General features: G+C 40.5%; 1 protein-coding gene across 3 annotated transcripts in view; it reads left to right on the forward strand.

The window, feature by feature from the left end:
* Positions 1–18,396, forward strand: part of daam2 (dishevelled associated activator of morphogenesis 2) — a 275,857-nt gene that overhangs the window by 195,579 nt on the left and 61,882 nt on the right. The window lies entirely within an intron of this gene.

The raw sequence follows: 18,396 nt of genomic DNA on the forward strand, positions 1-18,396 counted from the left end.
GACCCTCTGATTTGACACACTGAACTCTATCAGAGAAGTAGTTGGTGAATCAGGAAAGGCAATAATTTGAGAAACCAAGGCTGTCAAGTCTGCCGATGAGGATGTGGTGATTGACAGAGTCGAAAGCCTTGGTCAGGTCAATGAATACGGCTGCACAGTATTGTTTCTTATCGATGGTGGTTAAGATATTGTTTCGGACCTTAAGCGTGGCTGAGGTGCACCCATGACCAGCTCTGAAACCAGATTGCATTGCGGAGAATAGGTATGGTGGGATTCGAAATTGTCGGTAATCTGTTTGTTGACTTGGCTTTTGAAGACCTTAGAAAGGCAGGGTAGGATAGAGATAGGTCTGTAGCAGTTTGGGTCAAGTGTCCCCCCCTTTGAAGAGGGGGATGACCGCAGCTGCTTTCCAATCTTTGGGAATCTCAGACGACACAAAAGAGAGGTTGAACAGGCTAGTAATAGGGGTGGCAACAATTTCGGCAGATCATTTTAGAATGAAAGGGTCCAGATTGTCTAGCCCGGCTGATTTGTAGGGGTTTCAGTTGTTGCAGCTCTTTCAGAACATCAGCTGACTGGATTTGGGAGTTGGAGAAATGGGGAAGGCTTGGGCGAGTTGCTGTGGGGAGTGCAGTGCTGTTGACCGGGGTAGGGGTAGCCAATGCTTATTGAAATTCTCAATTGTAGTGGATTTATCGGTGGTGACGGTGTTTCCTATCTTCAGTGCAGTGGGCAGCTGGGAGGAGGTGTTCTTATTCTCCATGGACTTTACAGTGTCCCAGAAAGTTTTTGAGTTAGTGTTGCAGGAAGCAAATTTCTGCTTGAAAAAGCTAGCTTTGGCATTTCTAACTGCCTGTGTATATTGGTTTCTAGCTTCCCTGAAAAGCTGCATATCACGGGGGCTGTTCGATGCTAATGCAGAACGCCATAGGATGTTTTTGTGTTGGTTAAGGGCAGTCAGGTCTGGAGAGAAGCGAGGGCTATATCTGTTCCTGGTTCTAAATTTCTTGAATGGGACAGGCTTATTTAAGATGGTGAGGAAGGCATATAAAAAAACGGGCATCCTCTACTGACGGGATGAGATCAATATCCTTCCAGGATACCCCGGCCAGATCGATTAGAAAGGCCTGCTCGGTGAAGTGTTTCAGGGAGCGTTTGACAGTGATGAGTGGAGGTCGTTTGACCGCTGACCCATTACGGATGCAGGCAATGAGGCAGTGATTGCTAAGATCTTGGTTGAATACAGCAGAGGTGTATTTAGAGGGCAAGTTGGTTAGGATGATATCTATGAGGGTGCCTGTGTTTTCAGCTTTGGGGTGGTACCTAGTAGGTTCATTGATAATTTGTGTGAGATGAGGGCATCAAGCTTAGATTGTAGGATGGCTGGGGTGCTAAGCATGTTCTAGTTTAGGTCGCCTAGCAGCACAAGCTCTGAAGATAGATGGGGAGCAATCAGTTCACATATGGTGTCCAGAGCACAGCTGGGGGCAGAGGGTGGTCTATAGCAGGGGGCAACGGTGAGAGACTTGTTTTTAGAGAGTTGGATTTTTAAAAGTAGAAGTTCAAATTGTTTGGGTACAGACCTGGATAGTAAGCCTGCAGAGTTCTGTCCATCTTTGCAGTAGATTGCAACACCGCCCCCTTTGGCAGTTCTATCTTGTCTGAAAATGTTGTAGTTAGGGATGAACATTTCAGAATTTTTGGTGGTCTTCCTAAGCCAGGATTCAGACACAGCTAGAACATCCGGGTTGGCAGAGTGTGCTAAAGCAGTGAATAAAACAAACTTAGGGAAGGGGCTTCTAATGTTAACATGCATGAAACCAAGGCTATTACGGTCACAGAAGTCATCAAAAGAGAGCGCCTGGGGAATAGGAGTGGAGCTATGCCCTGCAGGGCCTGGATTCACCTCTAAACCACCAGAGGAACAGAGGAGTAGGATAAGGGTACGGCTAAAAGCTATGAGAATTGGTCGCCTAGAACGTCTGGAACAGAGAGTAAAAGGAGGTTCCTGGGGGCGATAAAATAGCTTCAAGGTATAATGTACAGACAAAGGTATGGTAGAATGTGAATACAGTGGAGGTAAACATAGGTATTGAGTGATGAGAGAGATATTGTCTCTAGAAACATCATTGAAACCAGGTGATGTAATCCCATGTGTGGGTGGTGGAACTGAAAGGTTGGATAAGGTATAGTGAGCAGGGCTAGAGGCTCTACAGTGAAATAAGCCAATAAATACTAACCAGAACAGCAATGGACAAGGCATATTGACATTAAGGAGAGGCATGCTTAGTCGAGTGATCATAAGGGTCCAGTGAGTATTGAGGTTGGTTGGGGTCATGGCGATTCAGACAGCTAGCCGGGCCATCAGTAGCAAGCTCGCATAGGATGGAGGTCTGTTTTTAGCCACCTCGTGCGTTTCCGTCGGTAGATTAGTGGGGCTCCGTGTGGTAGAGGGGATCAATCCAATTGGCAAAATAGATATAGTTATAGTGACCCAAGAAAAATTGTCCGATAGACCTATTCAGATAGCAGCTGATAAGACAGCTAACGATTAGCGGGCCTCAGATGGGTGTTCACGTAACGTCATGACATAGGGGACCGTTGGATAACTCCCTCAGGCAGATAACGTTGGTAGTCCAGTCGTGAAGGCCCGGTGGGGCTCCGGCATCGGCAGTAAAACTGGTCCGGATAGGTGATTGTAGCCCAGGAGTGGCTGATGGAACTCTTTAGCTGGCTAGCTCCGGAATAATTGATGTTTGCTCCGGGATCGACGTAAGCCAATAGTCACATGGATAGCAGCTAGCTAGCTGCTCCAGGTGTAAATGTCCAGAGCTTGCGGTTGAAATCCGAGGATATGGAGAGAAAAATAGGTCCGGTATGTTCTGGTCTGAGTTGCGTTGTACAAAACTGGCGATAGATTTTTGAGCTAAAGGATAGTTGATGACCACAAACCGTGATTAGCTGAATACTAACATTAGCCAGTAAACTGGCTAGCTTCTGGTCAGCTTCTGGTTAGCGTTTCATGGCTAAAGCACTTCATGGCTATAGTGTTTCTCCTGTTGGAACTCTTTTACAACCAAGTCGACGTCTGCCGGATTTTAAATGAACAAAATATGTTGGTTGGGTGGCTAAACTACATAACATGTTATCGTGTGCATTTGGTGAATGGAGTCTGCAGACACACGACGCATACAGCAGTGAACAACATTTTGTGTTTTTACACTGAAAGCTTCAGTTTACATTATTGACAAGCTATTAGCAAGTTAGACAGACAAACCATGACATTTTCTCCCATTCTGAAGGTTAATGTAAATAGTCCAGGTGACCATTTGATTAATTGTTCAGCAGTCTTATGGTTTGGGGGTAGAAGCTGTTAAGGAGCCTTTTGGACCACTTGCGTGTGGTAGCGGAGAGAACAGTCTATGACTTGGGTAACTTTTGGGCCTTCCTCTGACACCTCCTCGTATATAGGTCCTGGAAGGCAGGAAGCTTGGCCCCAGTGATGTACTGGGCCATACGCACTACCCTCTAAAGCGCCTTATGGTCGGATGCCGAGCAGTTGCCATACCAGGTGGTGACGCTACCGGTCAGGATGCTCTCGATTGTGAAGCTGTAGAACTTTTGGAGGATCTGGGGACCCATGCCAAATCTTTTCAGTTTCCTGAGGGGGAAAAGGTGTTGTCGTGCCCTCTTCACGACTGTGTTGGTGTGTTTGGATCATGATAGTTCGTTGATGATGTGGACACCAAGGAACTTGAAACTCTCGACCCACTCCACTACAGCCCCATCAATGTTAATGGGTGCCTGTTTGGCCCTCCTTTTCCTTTAGTGATCGATCAGCTCCTTTGTCTTACTCACATTGAGGGAGTTGTCCTCGTACCACTTTCCCAGGTCTCAGCCTATACGGAGGAGGTCAATCTCATTGTTGTTGGTGATCAGGCCTACCACTGTTGTCATCAAACTTAATAATGGTGTTGTAGTCGTGCTTGGCCACGCAGTCATGGTTGAAGAGGAAGTACACGCACCCCTGAGGGGCCCCAGTGTTGTGGAGCAGCGTGGCAGATGTATTGTTGCCTACACTTACCAGCTGGGGGTGGCCCGTCAGGAAGTCCAGGATCCAGTTGCAGAGGGAGGTATTTAGTCCCAGGGTCCTTAGCTTAGTGATGAGCTTTGTGGGCACTACAAAGCTCATGAGCTGTAGTCAATGAACAGAATTCTCACATAGGTGTTCCTTTTGTGCAGGTGGGAAAGGGCAGTGTGTAGTGCGATTGTGTCATCTGTGGATCTGTTAGGGCAGTATGTGAATTGGAGTGGGTCTAGGGTTTCCGAGATGATGGTGTTGATGTGAGCCATGACCAGCCTTTCAAAGCACTTCATGGTTACCGATGGGATCAAGTCACAAGTCTTAACCTTCGAGTCAAGTCCCAAGTAACGTTCCAAGTTCCACAGCTCAGGTCATGTCACAAGTCCCTAAATTTGGGTTTCGAGTCTTCAAGTCAATGTTTAAGTGTTTTATAACCATTTCAATGCTATTTTCAATTTCATGTCAAGCTAATTAGTTCAAGAACATTACCTCACTTTAGCTAGCTAGCAATCATTTTATTCATACCTCTCTTTATGGGACTTCACATGACTGACTCATGTCTAACATATCCATGGAATGCATGATTGATATTTTGATATGCAGCCTGTCAAAATAGGATTTATTTTTGGTTCTTCAGAGATGTATTTGCCAACGTCTTTGTGCATATTGGTCTAGGCTATATTATTCACCACCTGAGGAAGTGGGAAAACACTAAGCAAAATTTGAATATGATCTTGTTGCTAGATAGATTAATCAATTAGCCTACATGGCTATCAGTAAATGTAATGTCCTACAAAAAATGTACAGTGCTAGGCCTAGGCTAGGCTACTTGATGTAAGCCTATTCATTGCAAATGGCGTGCCACTCTGTGGGCGCATCAAAATCATAATCCATAAACTCAATATTAAGAGGTGAGAAATAAATGATATACTCATAGAAAGCTATGACCCATCTCTCTGTAACTAGAGCAACAGTAGTTGCTTTGAAAACGGTCTTTTACCCGCTATTGCATTTTGAGCAACTTACAGTTCTTACAGTTCAACGTTTTGTTGTGTTTAAAATGTATTAATATGAGATTTTTTGGTCACTGGCCTACATAAAATACCCCATAATGTCAAAGTGGAATTATGTTTTTTTGAAATGTTTACAAATTAATCAAAAATGAAAAGCTGAAATGTCTTGAGTCAATAAGTATTCAACCCCTTTGTTATGGCAAGCCTAAATAAGTTCATGAGTATAAATTAGCTTAACCAGTCACATAATAATTTGCATGGACTTACTATTTGTGCAATAATAGTGTTTTACATGATTTTTGAATGACTAACTCATCTCTGTACCCCACACATACAATTATCTATAAGGTACCTCAGATGAGCAGGGAATTTCAAATACAGAGTCAACCACAAAAAACAGGGAGGTTTTCCAATGCCTCGCAAAGAAGGGCACCTATTGGAAAATAGAAAGACATTGAATATCCCTTTGAGCATTGTGAGGTTATTCATTAAACGTTGGATGAGGTATCAATACACCACCAATACAGTCACTACAAAGATACAGACAACTCAGTTGCGGGAGAGAAATGAAACTGCTCAGGGATTTCACAATGAGGCCAATGGTGAGTTTAAAACAGTTCCCCTGTTTAATGACTGTGATAGGAGAATACTGAGGATGGATCAACAACATTGTAGTTACTCCACAATACTAACATAATTGACAGAATAAAAATCCAAAACATACATCCTGTTTGCAGCAAGGCACTAAAGTAATACTGCAAACAAATGTGGCAAAGCAATACACTTTTTATCCTGAATACAAAGTGTTATGTTTGGGGGAAATCTAACACAGAACACATTACTGACTACCACTCTCCATATTTTCAAGCATAGTCGTGGCTGTATCATGTTATGGTTATGCTTGAAATTGTTAAGAACTGGGGTGTTTTTCAGGATAAAAATTTAAGTGAATGTAGCTTAGCACAGGCAAAATTCGAGAGGAAAACCTACTTTACACTAGACACTGGGAGATTAATTCACCTTTCAACAGGACAATAACCTAAAACAGAAGGCCAAATCTATACTGGAGTTGCTTACCACAAAGAAAGTGAATGAATGCTTTTGACTTAAATTTACTTGAAAAACTATGGCAAGACCTGCAAATGGTTTGACAGAGCTTGAATAATTTCTTTATGAATAATGTGAAAATGTTGCACAATCCTGGTGTGGAATGCTCTTAGAGACTAACCCAGAAAGACTCTCAGCTGCCAAAAGTGCTTCTACAAAGTATTGACTCAGGGGTGTGAATACTTCTATAAATGAGATATTTCTGTATTTCATTTTTAGTTAAGTCACGAGTCATAGATGCTCAAGTCGAAGTCGTGGGAAGTGTTTTTTTTTGTCAAGTCTCAAGTCACAAAATGTGCATCTTGAGCTGTGACTCGAGTCCACATCGCTGACAACAACACAATGAGATACCATCTTGCTTTTGGAAACCCCTGCTCCCATTAAAGCTGTATTAAATCCAAGAGCAAGGAATGAAGCATCTGAGGAAATTACTTAATGAAACAAACTGCATCCCTTTTCTCATAATACTAAAAGATTCTATTAGACATGGCTGTAGAAGCTCAGTGTTTACCCGTACTTAAAATTTTCTGGCAGGGCACAAAGGCTTCCAAAGCAACTGACTTTAAACTAGGTTGGAAGGCCATCCCACCTATTTCATGGTAAGAGAACCACTGTAATGACGAATGAACCTGGGAGGGATCGTGGGCAATGGTGGATATGATATAGAGATGTCAGTACAACCTCAGTGACTGGCAGCTTTGTGTCACTGCCCCTTGACCCCTGACTTTAGCGCTCAAGTCGGAAACACAGTGGCTCCATGAATGTTTGTGAATCAGAAAATTTGCACCGACCGCTAAGGAATGACTAACCGAGAGATTGAAAATCAGCTTTTATCTCAAGGCCACCAGATTGTTAAACTCTTTTAAAGAACTGTGTGACTCTGAATCTCGCTCAATTAATTAATGCGCCTACAAGACCGAATCCCAGAGCACCTAACAAATTCAGTTGACCATAAATTGTTGCTAGGTAGACTCAGAAACATTGGTCTCAGTGAAGGGGCAGTAAATTGGTTTAGGAACTATCTTTCCGACAGAACACAATGTGTATATACTGACAATCACAAGTCTAGCTTTCTTGAGATTAATATAGGTGTGCCCCAGGGTTCCATTTTTGCTCCTGTGGTGTTCTCAATATTTTTTTATGATTTGGGAAATGGGATGCAACCAGCAAAGTTACATCAATATGCAGATGATAGTTTTATATTCATGTGCTCCTTCTCTGGTTCAGACTGTTGAAGAGATCCAGACTGCTTTGCAGTTACTGCAGGCCTCCCTTTATGGTCTCAAACTGGTCTTGAATATACAAAAAAATGAATTCATGACCTTTACCAGAGCTAGAACTCTGCCAAAGAACGTTAGCATTGTCACATCTGGTGGCTTATCCATTGACAAAGTGTCATCCAACCAAAAACCTAGGTATTTGGTTGGATGACAAGTCGTCCTTTAAAGTGCATGTGGATAATCTTGTGACAAATCTTAAATTGGGTTTTTATTTTTTTAATAAGGCTTGCTTCCCGCTTATGGCTAGAAAGAAGCTTGTTCAGGCCACTTTTTTTTCTCTGTAATTGATTATGGTGATTTGTTGTATATGCATGCAACCTCCTCTGTCTTACAGAGACTGGACACTGTTTATCATGCATCCTTGCGCTTTATTACAAATGCCAAGTCACTCACCCACCATTTGCACATTGTACCAAATGTTAGGTTGGACCCCACTTTATATGCACAGAAAGATACATTTGTATGTGTTCATCTTCAAAACACTTTTGGGTAAACTCCCTCTTTACCTCTGTAGTCTGGTCTCTTTTACCACCAGCAGTTACCATACCCACGTCTGCTAGGTTGTTGCTACTTAAGGTCCCCAGGACATACACAGTATTAGGCAAAACTGCCTTCTCTTCTTGTGCACCAGACGCATGGAATAATCATGAAGCGTGCTTCCATGCTTCATCTATATATGTTAGTGTCACTAAATTAATTGAAAATATTGATGGGAGACTCTGTTACAGAGGAGTGTAAATGCTTTTTAAAAAAGCTTAATCATGTTGTATTATTGTATGTTTTAATTATGTAATGTATTGATTGTTGCTGCCTTCTTGGCCAAGTCTCCCTTGATAAAGAGACTCTGGGTCTCAGTGGGCTTTTCCCGGTTAAATAAAGGTTAAATAATAAAATAAAATATCCGCCACAAGCACAGAGGCGGCTGCCTACCTACAAACTTAACATCATTGGCCACTTTAATAAATGGAACACTAGTCACTTTAATAATGCCACTTTGAGAATGTTTACATATGTTGCATTACTCATCACATATGTTTAAGGAGTTCAAAGTAGTAAAAACATAAAATAGCAGTTACAATTCCCTAAAATGCTTTTTTATGTTCATTGGAGTGTCACCTATGCCCTTTTATATTAGTAAAATTCAAGAATAAAGCCAATAATTCATTTTTATTGTGATTCATATGAATCTACCTTAGTAAAAAAAAAAAATGTTGCATTTTTTAAATGCACATTTTTTCATAATCACAAGGTTATATATCCATGCTTAGACTGGCAGAAATATAACTACCCAGAAAAAGTAACATTAATATATTTTGAATATCACATATTTGATGTCACGGGTACAACTTAATTTTTTTAAACAAAAACTTCCTGCCTTCTATGAAAATATCTTTCAATTCATCCTTTGAGATTCTTTGGTTCTCATTTTTCCTTTTGCAGCTGCTTGCAACGCTTTGATAACGTTTTCACTTTTTCTGGAATGGAGGAAGCAAGTGATTGCTCCAGTGTTTGAGAATGTGGCTCAAGGGATTGCTCTAGTTCTGGAGTCAAGGACTCAGATGGTTGATTGTAGTTATTAACTAATATAATGAATCATTCATTTTTAATCCATAATTTTGCGTGTGTGTGTGTGTGTGTAATATTAACTAATATAATCCATCAGTTATACCTTAACTGCATTGCAATAAAACATTAAATACAGTGTAATAGTGTAACTTAATGTTATCCACCCAGCTTAATTAATCGACATGGCCGAGGAGACTGTGTGGCAGGCTGACCACCTGTTACGCGAATGCAATAAGGAGCCAAGGTAAATTGCTCGCTAGCATTAAACTTATCTTATAAAAAACAATTAATCTTAACATCATCACTAGTTAACTACACATGGATGATGATATTACTTGTTCATCTAGCTTGTCCTGTGTTGATAGTCAATGCAGTGCGTGTTAATTTATCATCAAATCACAGCCTATTTCGCCAAACGGGTGATGATTCAACACGTGCATTTGCGAAAAAAGCACTGTCGTTGCACCAATGTGTACCTAACCATAAACATCAATGCCTTTCTTAAAATCAAAATGCACAAGTATATATTTTAAAAAATCTGCATACTTGGATAATATTGCCTGCTAACATGAATTTATTTTAACTAGGGAAATTGTGTCACTTCTCTTGTGTTCTGTGCAAGCAGAGTCAGGCTAAATGCAGCAGTTTGGGCCGCCTGGCTCGTTGCAAACTGTGTGAAGACCATTTCTTCCTAACAAAGACGGTAATTAATTTGCCAGAATTGTACATAATTATGACATAACATTGAAGGTTGTGCAATGTAACAGAAATATTTAGACTTAGGGATGCCACCCGATAGATAAAATACAGAACGGTTCTGTATTTCACTGAAAGAATAAACGTTTTGTTTTCGAAATTATAGTTTCCTGATTTGACGATATTAATGACCTAAGGCTTGTATTTCTGTGTGTTTATTATGTTATAATTAAGGTTATGATTTGATAGAGCAGTCTGACTGAGCAGTGGTAGCGAGCAGCAGGCTCGTAAGCATTCAATCAAACAGCACTTTCCAACAGCTCTTCGCTGTGCTTCAAGCATTGCGCTGTTTGACTTCAAGCCTATCAACTCCCGAGATTAGGCTGGCATACTATAGTGCCTATAAGACCATCCAATAGTCAAAGGTATATGAAATACAAATGGTATAGAGAGAAATAGTCCTATAATTCCTATAATAACTACAACCTAAAACATCTTAACTGGGAATATTGAAGACTCATGTTAAAAGGAACCACCAGCTTTCATATGTTCTCATCTTCTGAGCAAGGAAATCAACCTTCTGTGACTAGGGGGCAGTATTTTCATTTTTGGAAAAGAAACGTTCCCGTAGTAAACGGGATATTTTGTCAGGACAAGATGCTAGAATATGCATATAATTGACAGTTTAGGATAGAAAACACTCTAAAGTTTCCAAAACTGTAAAAGTATTGTCTGTGAGTATAACAGAACTGATGTTGCAGGCGAAAGCCTGAGAAAAATCCAATCCGGAAGTGCCTCATGTTTTGAAAGCGCTGCGTTCCAATGTGTCCCTATTGAGCAGTGAATGGGTTTATCAACCAGATTACTCTTTCTCCATATTCCCGAAGGTGTTTACAGCATTGTGACGTAGTTTTATGCATTTATGTTGAAGAATACCGGTAGGCGGCTACATTGTACATCTACACCTGATGCTCCCAGAGAGTTTTTCGCGTAAAATACAGAGGTAGCCATTACTCCAATCGGTCCTACTGACAAACTAATTGTCCCGATGGATATATTATCGAATAGATATTTAAAAAACACCTTGAGGATTGATTATAAACAACGTTTGCCATGTTTCTGTCGATATTATGGATCTAATTTGTAATATTTTTTGCCGTTTTCGTGACTGCAATTTCCAGCCAATTTCTCAGCCAAACGTGAAGAACAAACGGAGCTATTTCGCCTACAAAAATAATATTTTTGGGAGTCTCGTGAGTGAAAACATCTGAAGCTCATCAAAGGTAAACTATTTAATTTGATTGCTTTTCTGATTTCCGTGACCAAGTTTGGCTGTCAAAACGTTGGTAATTCAATTATTGCATCTTAGCTCCTAGAGTGTGCAGCTCTCTTTTATTTTATTTCCGTGACCAAGTTACCTGCTGCTAGCTGGACAAAATGCTATGCTAGGCTATCGATAAACTTACACAAATGATTGTCTAGCTTTGGCTGTAAAGCATATTTTGAAAATCTGAGATGACAGGGTGATTAACAAAAGGCTAAGCTGTGTCTCAATATATTTGTGATTTTCATGAATAGGAATATTTTCTAGGAATATTTATGTCCGTTGCGTTATGCTAATTAGTGTCAGATGATGACAACGGTCCCGTTCACGGGATGGGGAGTCACTAGAGGTTAAACGCTTTTTTACACGGCACATATTGCACTTTTACTTTCTTCTTCAGCACTGTGTTTTTGCATTATTTAAAATGTTTCATTATTTATTTCAGACTAAATAAATAAAATATATGTATTAAAATAAGTGTTTATTGTTAATTCAGTATTGTTGTAAGTGTCATTCTTAAACGTATGTAAATCAGCTTTTTTTTGGCCCTCCAATAATCGGTATCGGCGTCAAAAAATCATATTGCAGAGCGCCAAATTCAAATTAAATTACTATAAACTTACTATAAACTTTCATGAAATCACAAGTGCAATACATCAAAATAAAGCTTAACTTGTTGTTAATCCAGCCATTGTGTCAGATTTCAAAAAGGCTTTACGACGAAAGCAAAACATGCGATTATCTGAGGACAGAGCCCAGCACACAAATGCATAACAAATAATTTTCAACCAGGGAGTTGTGACACGAAAGTCAGAAATAGCGATATGATATATGCCTTACCTTTGAAGATCTTCTTCTGTTGGCACTCCAAAAGGTCCCAATTACATTACAAATGGTCCTTTTTTTATATCCATAAAAACTCAGTTTAGCTGGGGCACTCCTTCAAAGTGCATACAAAATTAATCCAAACATTACCAATGAATTTATCCAAACAAGTCCATCAATCCATCAGTTATAATCAAACCTTAGGTACCATAATACGCAAATAAACAATAAAATTTAAGACTGAGAATCGTTATTGTCTTTACCGGAGAAAAATACCAAAACTCGCTGTCATTCACGCGCTTGGAAACACTATTGACAAAATGGGAGCCACCTAGAAAAACTACAATTTCTGGCTCATTTTTTTAAAAATCTGAAAATCTTTCTAAAGACTGTTGACATCTAGTGGAAGCCCTAGTAACTGCTCTCGGGCAAGATTTCGCTCTAATATAACAGTGCCAGCCATTGAAATCAGTGGTAGGATTATTTTTGGGGGTGGGGGTTTGTCCTCGGGGTTTCGCCTGCCATTTCAGTTCTGTTATACTCTCAGACATTATTTGAACAGTTTTAGGAACTTTAGAGTGTTATCTATCCAAATCTACCAGTATATACATATCCTAGCTTCTGGGCCTGAGTAGCAGGCAGTTTACTTTGGGCACGCTTTTCAACCAAATGTCAAAATACTGCCCCTATCCCAAAGATGTTAACAAACTATAGTTTTGGCAAGTCGGAAAGTCTTTTTTTCAACAATTGTTCAGACAGATAATTTCACTTCACATAATTCACTGTATCACAATTCCAGTGGGTCAGACGTTTACACACACTAAGTTGACTGTGCCTTTAAACAGCTTGGAAAATTCCAGAAAATGATGCCATGGCTTTGGAAGCTTCTGATAGGCTAATGGACATAATTTGAGTCAATTGGAGGTGTACCTGTGTATGTATGTCAAGGCCAACCTTCAAACTCAGTGCCTTTGCTTGACATCATGGGAAAATCAAAAGAAATCAGCCAAGACCTCAGAAAAAAAATTGTAAACCTCCACAAGTCTGGTTCATCCTTGGGAGCAAGTTCCAAACACCTGAAGGTACCACGTTCATCTGTGGTACAATAGTATGCAAGTATAAACACTATGGGACCACGCAGCCGTCATACCGCTCAGGAAGGAGACGCGTTTTGTCTCCTAGAGATGAACTCACTTTGGTGCGAAAAGGGCAAATTAATCCCGGAACAACAGCAAAGGACCTCTTGAAGATGCTGGAGGAAACCGGTTCAGAATTATCTATATCCACAGTAAAATGAGTCCTATATCGACATAACCTGAAAGGCCACTCAGCAAGGAAGAAGCCACTGCTCCAAAACCGCATGGGGACAAAGATCTTACTTTTTGGAGAAATGTCCTCTGGTCTGATGAAACAAAGATAGAACTGTTTGGCCATAATGACCATCGTTATGTTTTGAGACGCTTACAAGCCGAAGAACACCATCCCAACCGTGAAGCACAGGAGTGGTAGCATCATGTTGTGGGGGTGCTTTGCTGCAGGAGGGACTGGTGCACTTCACAAAATAGATGGCTTCATGAGGAGGGAATTTATGTAGATTTATTTAAGCAACATCTCAATACTTTTTTATTTTATGTTTTTATTTCACCTTTATTTAACCAGGTCGGACAGTTGAGAACAAGTTCTCATTTACAACTGCAACCTGTTCAAGATAAAGCAAAGCAGTTCAACAAAAAACAACACAGATTTACACATGGAATAAACAAAAGTACAATCAATAACACAATAGAAAAATCTATATACAGTGTGTGCAAATGGAGTAAGGAGTTAAGGTAATAGATAGGGCAATAGTAGCGAAGTAATTACAATTTATCAAATGAACACTGGAGTGATAGATGTGCAAGTATAAATCCTGGTGCGCAAAATAACAAAAAAAGTAAATAAAAACAATATGGGGATGAGGTAGGTAGTTGGATGGGCTATTTACACATCGGTAAGCTGCTCAGATAGCTGATGCTTAAAGTTAGTGAGGGAGATATGTCTCCAACTTCAGCAATAATTGAAATTCATTCCAGTCATTGGCAGCAGATAACTGGAAGGAAAGGCGGCCAAACGAGGTGTTGGCTGTGGGGTTGACCAGTGAGATATACCTGCTGGAGCGCATGCTACGGATGGATGTTATTATAGTGACCAGTGAGCTCAGATAAGGCGGAGCTCTACCTAGCAAAGACTTATAGATGACCTGGAGCCAGTAGGTCTGGCGACTAATATGTAGCGAGGGCCAGCAAACAAGAGCATACAGGTTGCAGTGGTGGGTGTTTGGGGCTTTGGTGACAAAACGGATGGCACTGTGGTAGACTGCATCCAGTTTGCTGAGTAGAATGTTGGAGGCTATTTTGTAAATGACATCGCCGAAGTCGAGGATCGGTAGGATAGTGGGTCGCAATGGGTCTTCCAAATGGATACTGACCCCAAGCATACTTCCAAAGTTGTGGCAAAATGGCTTAAGGACAACAAAGTCAAGGTATCGGAGTGGCCATCACAAAGCCCTGACCTAAATCCTATAGAACATTTGTGGGCAGAACTGAAAAAGCATGTACGAGCAAGGCCAACAAGTCTGACTCAGTTACACCAGCTCTGTCAGGAAGAATGGGTGACAATTCACCCAACTTATTGTGGGAAGCTTGTGGAAGGCTACCTGAAATGGTTGACCCAAGTGAAACAATTTAAAGGCAATGCAATCAAATACTAATTGAGTGTATGTAAACTTCTGACCCACTGGGAATGTGATGAAAGAAATAAAAGCTGAAATAAATAATTCTCTCTACTATTATAATGACATTTCCATTCTTAAAATAAAGTGGTGATTCTAACTGACCTAAGGACGGGGAATTTTCACAAATTGTGAAAATTTTTGTTTAATGTATGTAAACTTCCAACTTCAACTGTACTTACCTCATCACATTGATAGAGGGTCTTCAATGGGTCTTCTTTGTGATGTCACACACTGTCACATGATTATCATCATGTGATATGCTTTAAAATGGCTTTTCACCTATGTTATACTGAATGACATTGATGAAGCACAAAAGTCCAGATACAAGTTTAAGTTTTTAAATAATTTTTAGATACACTATGTCACCCATTATTCTATATATTGTTGCAAACACTAACACAATTATGCCATGGGTGTTCATTTATATTTTTAGGATGAATATCTACATTTTAAAAACAATTTTGTCATTAGAATTTCAACCCAGACAGTTACACTGAAGGACATTTTGATGCTTTAGAGCTCAATAACTCCCTTAATTTAATAGTTTCCAATACAAATTTTTCTGGGTTAAAAGAAGAGTTGAGTGATTTAACAATATATTTATACGTATTCATCTTTTTATGTTAAATGAATGGCTTCGGACACCAAATGTACACTTCTCGTCTTTGACCCATATAATGTATACTGTATCCTTCACTATCTATTCTTTACTATCTATTGCATCTTAGCCACTCTGTCATTGCTCATCTGTATATTTTATACCTATATATTCTTATCCCATTCCTTTACCATATTGTGTGTTTTCGGTTTTGTTGTAGAATTTGTTAGATATTAGGTTATGTCATGGAGTTGTTAGATATTACCTGTTAGATACTGCTGCACTGTCGGATCTAGATGCATAAGCATTTCGATACACTCGCAATAACATCTGCTAACCATGTGCATTTGACCAATACAATTTGATTTGATTTTAACAAGTATTACGTTGACAGTGGAGTACTTAACTAGCAGACTAGCGTTTGGGACCCAGTCAGTGCATGCTGTGAGATCTTCTGCATTGGTTATGTGCTTTCAATATTCCCCTGGGGCGGTTTTCTGTGTCGTACCTGGCACGAACAGCTAAAGAATGTATTTAGTTTACAGATTTTTGCAGGCTATAGAGTGCAAACTTGTCCCGTGTCATTCAGGCTGAGGATACAGGGCCAACCAAGTAATGGCATTTGATATTTGGGCTTTCTCCACGTTACATTTTTTGATCATTTTCCTGGCAGACATGCCCAAAGCAACAAACATTGTTTACATGTCAGCTATATTTACAGCTGTTTTTGTTTGACTCAGGTAAGGAACAACTGTGTCCTACCTGAGCCTGGTACATATGGTAGATATCTGGAAATACTATTACTGAAGCGGAGGAACACACAAACAAACCCCATTTTGGTTGTATAGAAATCCCTAAGATACATGCTTTAGTGCTGTGAGAGCCCCCCATTTCTCTCCCCACTTTTCATTCACCCCCTTCATCTCTCCCTCTTCACAAATTTTCTCTCCCACTGTCTGTCTTTCTGTCCTCCACCCAGTGAGATTACACCGGCTCCCGGACACCATTCATAGAACACTTTCAGAGCCCTGTGCTGTACAGTTTCTCCACCTCCAAGTTGAGAATTCAATAGCCACCAAGCACCAACTCAAAATGGTAGCTAGCGCCCAGTTCTGATAAGTCACATTAAGTGTCTCTAACCTGCTGTGCAGAGAGTAGCTAACACATTGTACTTCAGAGTTCTCCTTTGGAGTTCAGAGGGTTTCTGTTGGGATTGCATGACTAGCTGGAGGTGTGGGTTGGGTTGTCTTGCGAGCTAGCGCCTATTGTTAGAATTAGCATCTGTGTGTAATGACTGGCTAGCGCTAGTATAAAAACGTAGATGTCTGGCATCTTTCGTAGTTCTGGAGAGCTACAGGGGGTGCAGTCTCTTGTTCAAGCCGAGCACTAACAAACAGACTTCAACTAATTGTTTTTGCTTGATTGGTACAAGAGCCAGCACATACTGTAGCTTTCCAGGACCAGGGTTGGTGACCATTGCATGATAAAACATTTGGTTTTTGGCTAGCATTTACATAGTGTCTGGCTGGCTAGATTCTAGGCCTGAAATAGTGTGCTCTACTGTGGGTAAGCAGAAAGGTAAGGTACTGTGTCTGGCCACAGGTTAGCACTAGCACACAAATACCAGATGTATCTGGAAGTTAGCATTTTGGCTAGTAGCTTTGACACGGTGAACTGGCTCACTGCACAAGCAAATAGTTCCTCCTCTCTCCGAATCCTCTGTCCAACTTCCTATTGAGAATGAACATACTTATTTAGAGAAACAGGAGCCAGAGACATGACTACTTGGCAAGGGCCTCGGAACCATCTGGACAAGGCTAAGCCGGCCCGATGGATGTTATGACTGAAACATCTGTAGGTTACACAGAACCAGAAGTATATATGGAAGTACTTTAGTGCCAAAAAAGGGTTAGATATTTTTCATATCTCTCAGATAGACACTTCAAAACTTACTTACTTCAGTGGATGTTGAACACATTTCTACTGGCAAATGTGTAAATGGTATAAAAGCCATAATGTCCTAAACATAGCTAAATGACGGCATCGCCAAATTTGCATAATTGGCCTTTGGCATATAATTGTGATGGATTCTGTAGGAGAGAGGAATAACGTCGTGGGAGAGACAAAAAGTGAGTAAAAAACACCCCAAATATGTTTAGAACTACAAATTAACTGGCAAAATTGACTTCGTTTTTTATTTATTTTTATTATTATTATTTATTTTTTACATTTACATCCCACCCTGAAAGTAAGCCAGGGCGGGATCAGCCAGCGGCGGCTTCCCACATGCGCGATTCATTTGCAGGCTGGACACAGAGGGGTGAACATGCTCTGACTGCAGCGAGAGGACTGGGCCGCCTGTGAGTGTTTTGGTACTGGGGTATGGCCCACGGCAGTACCCGCACCCGCTGCTCATTGAGAAGAGTGTGCTTTCACATCAGCATCTCCAATAACACCAGAAAAGGTTGCTAGATTTGTCGCTAGTCGCTTTTTTGAAAATGTGTCGCTAGAGTGGTCTGAATTGAATACTCGCTCAGTATAGCGTCAAAGTCGCCAACACTGTTAGCGCGTCATCCAACACACCTTCCACGTCGTTCATTCTTTTCCATAGAATGTATAGCCCCTCGTTGATTATCCCTTACACACAGCAACAGCGCACAGCCTCCATATAATTAATTTCATGATAATAATGCTGAGCTCTCTTTGTACACAATCAGTCCTGGGTTCAAATACTATTCCTAAAATATCAACCACTTTCACAAACATTCGAAGCAAGTATTCAGACATTGTCCACTTGAAAATACAATTAGTGAAGCACTTCAATGTACCTGGAAATACACCTGGAAAGTATTTTAAAATACTCAAGTGTACTGACTCAAATACACTCTTATACATTCAACCCAGGCATCTGAAAACGGTACTTGAAACAAGCTTGCGAAAATCCTGTCGAATATAACTTGGCAGACCACCTGGCATTCACTCAAACAAAATCACCTGGTTTGGGCTGTGCAAATTGGAAATACTCAAATACACAGAAAAAGTATTTCAAATACCAGATACTCAAATACACATGCATTTGAACCCTGGTCTGCCCACAGTCTAGCTTGGTCGCCCCTCCCCACCCACTGAA

The sequence above is a fragment of the Oncorhynchus kisutch genome, linkage group LG8, assembly GCF_002021735.2.
Source record: "Oncorhynchus kisutch isolate 150728-3 linkage group LG8, Okis_V2, whole genome shotgun sequence".
Classification (NCBI taxonomy): Eukaryota; Metazoa; Chordata; class Actinopteri; order Salmoniformes; family Salmonidae; genus Oncorhynchus; species Oncorhynchus kisutch.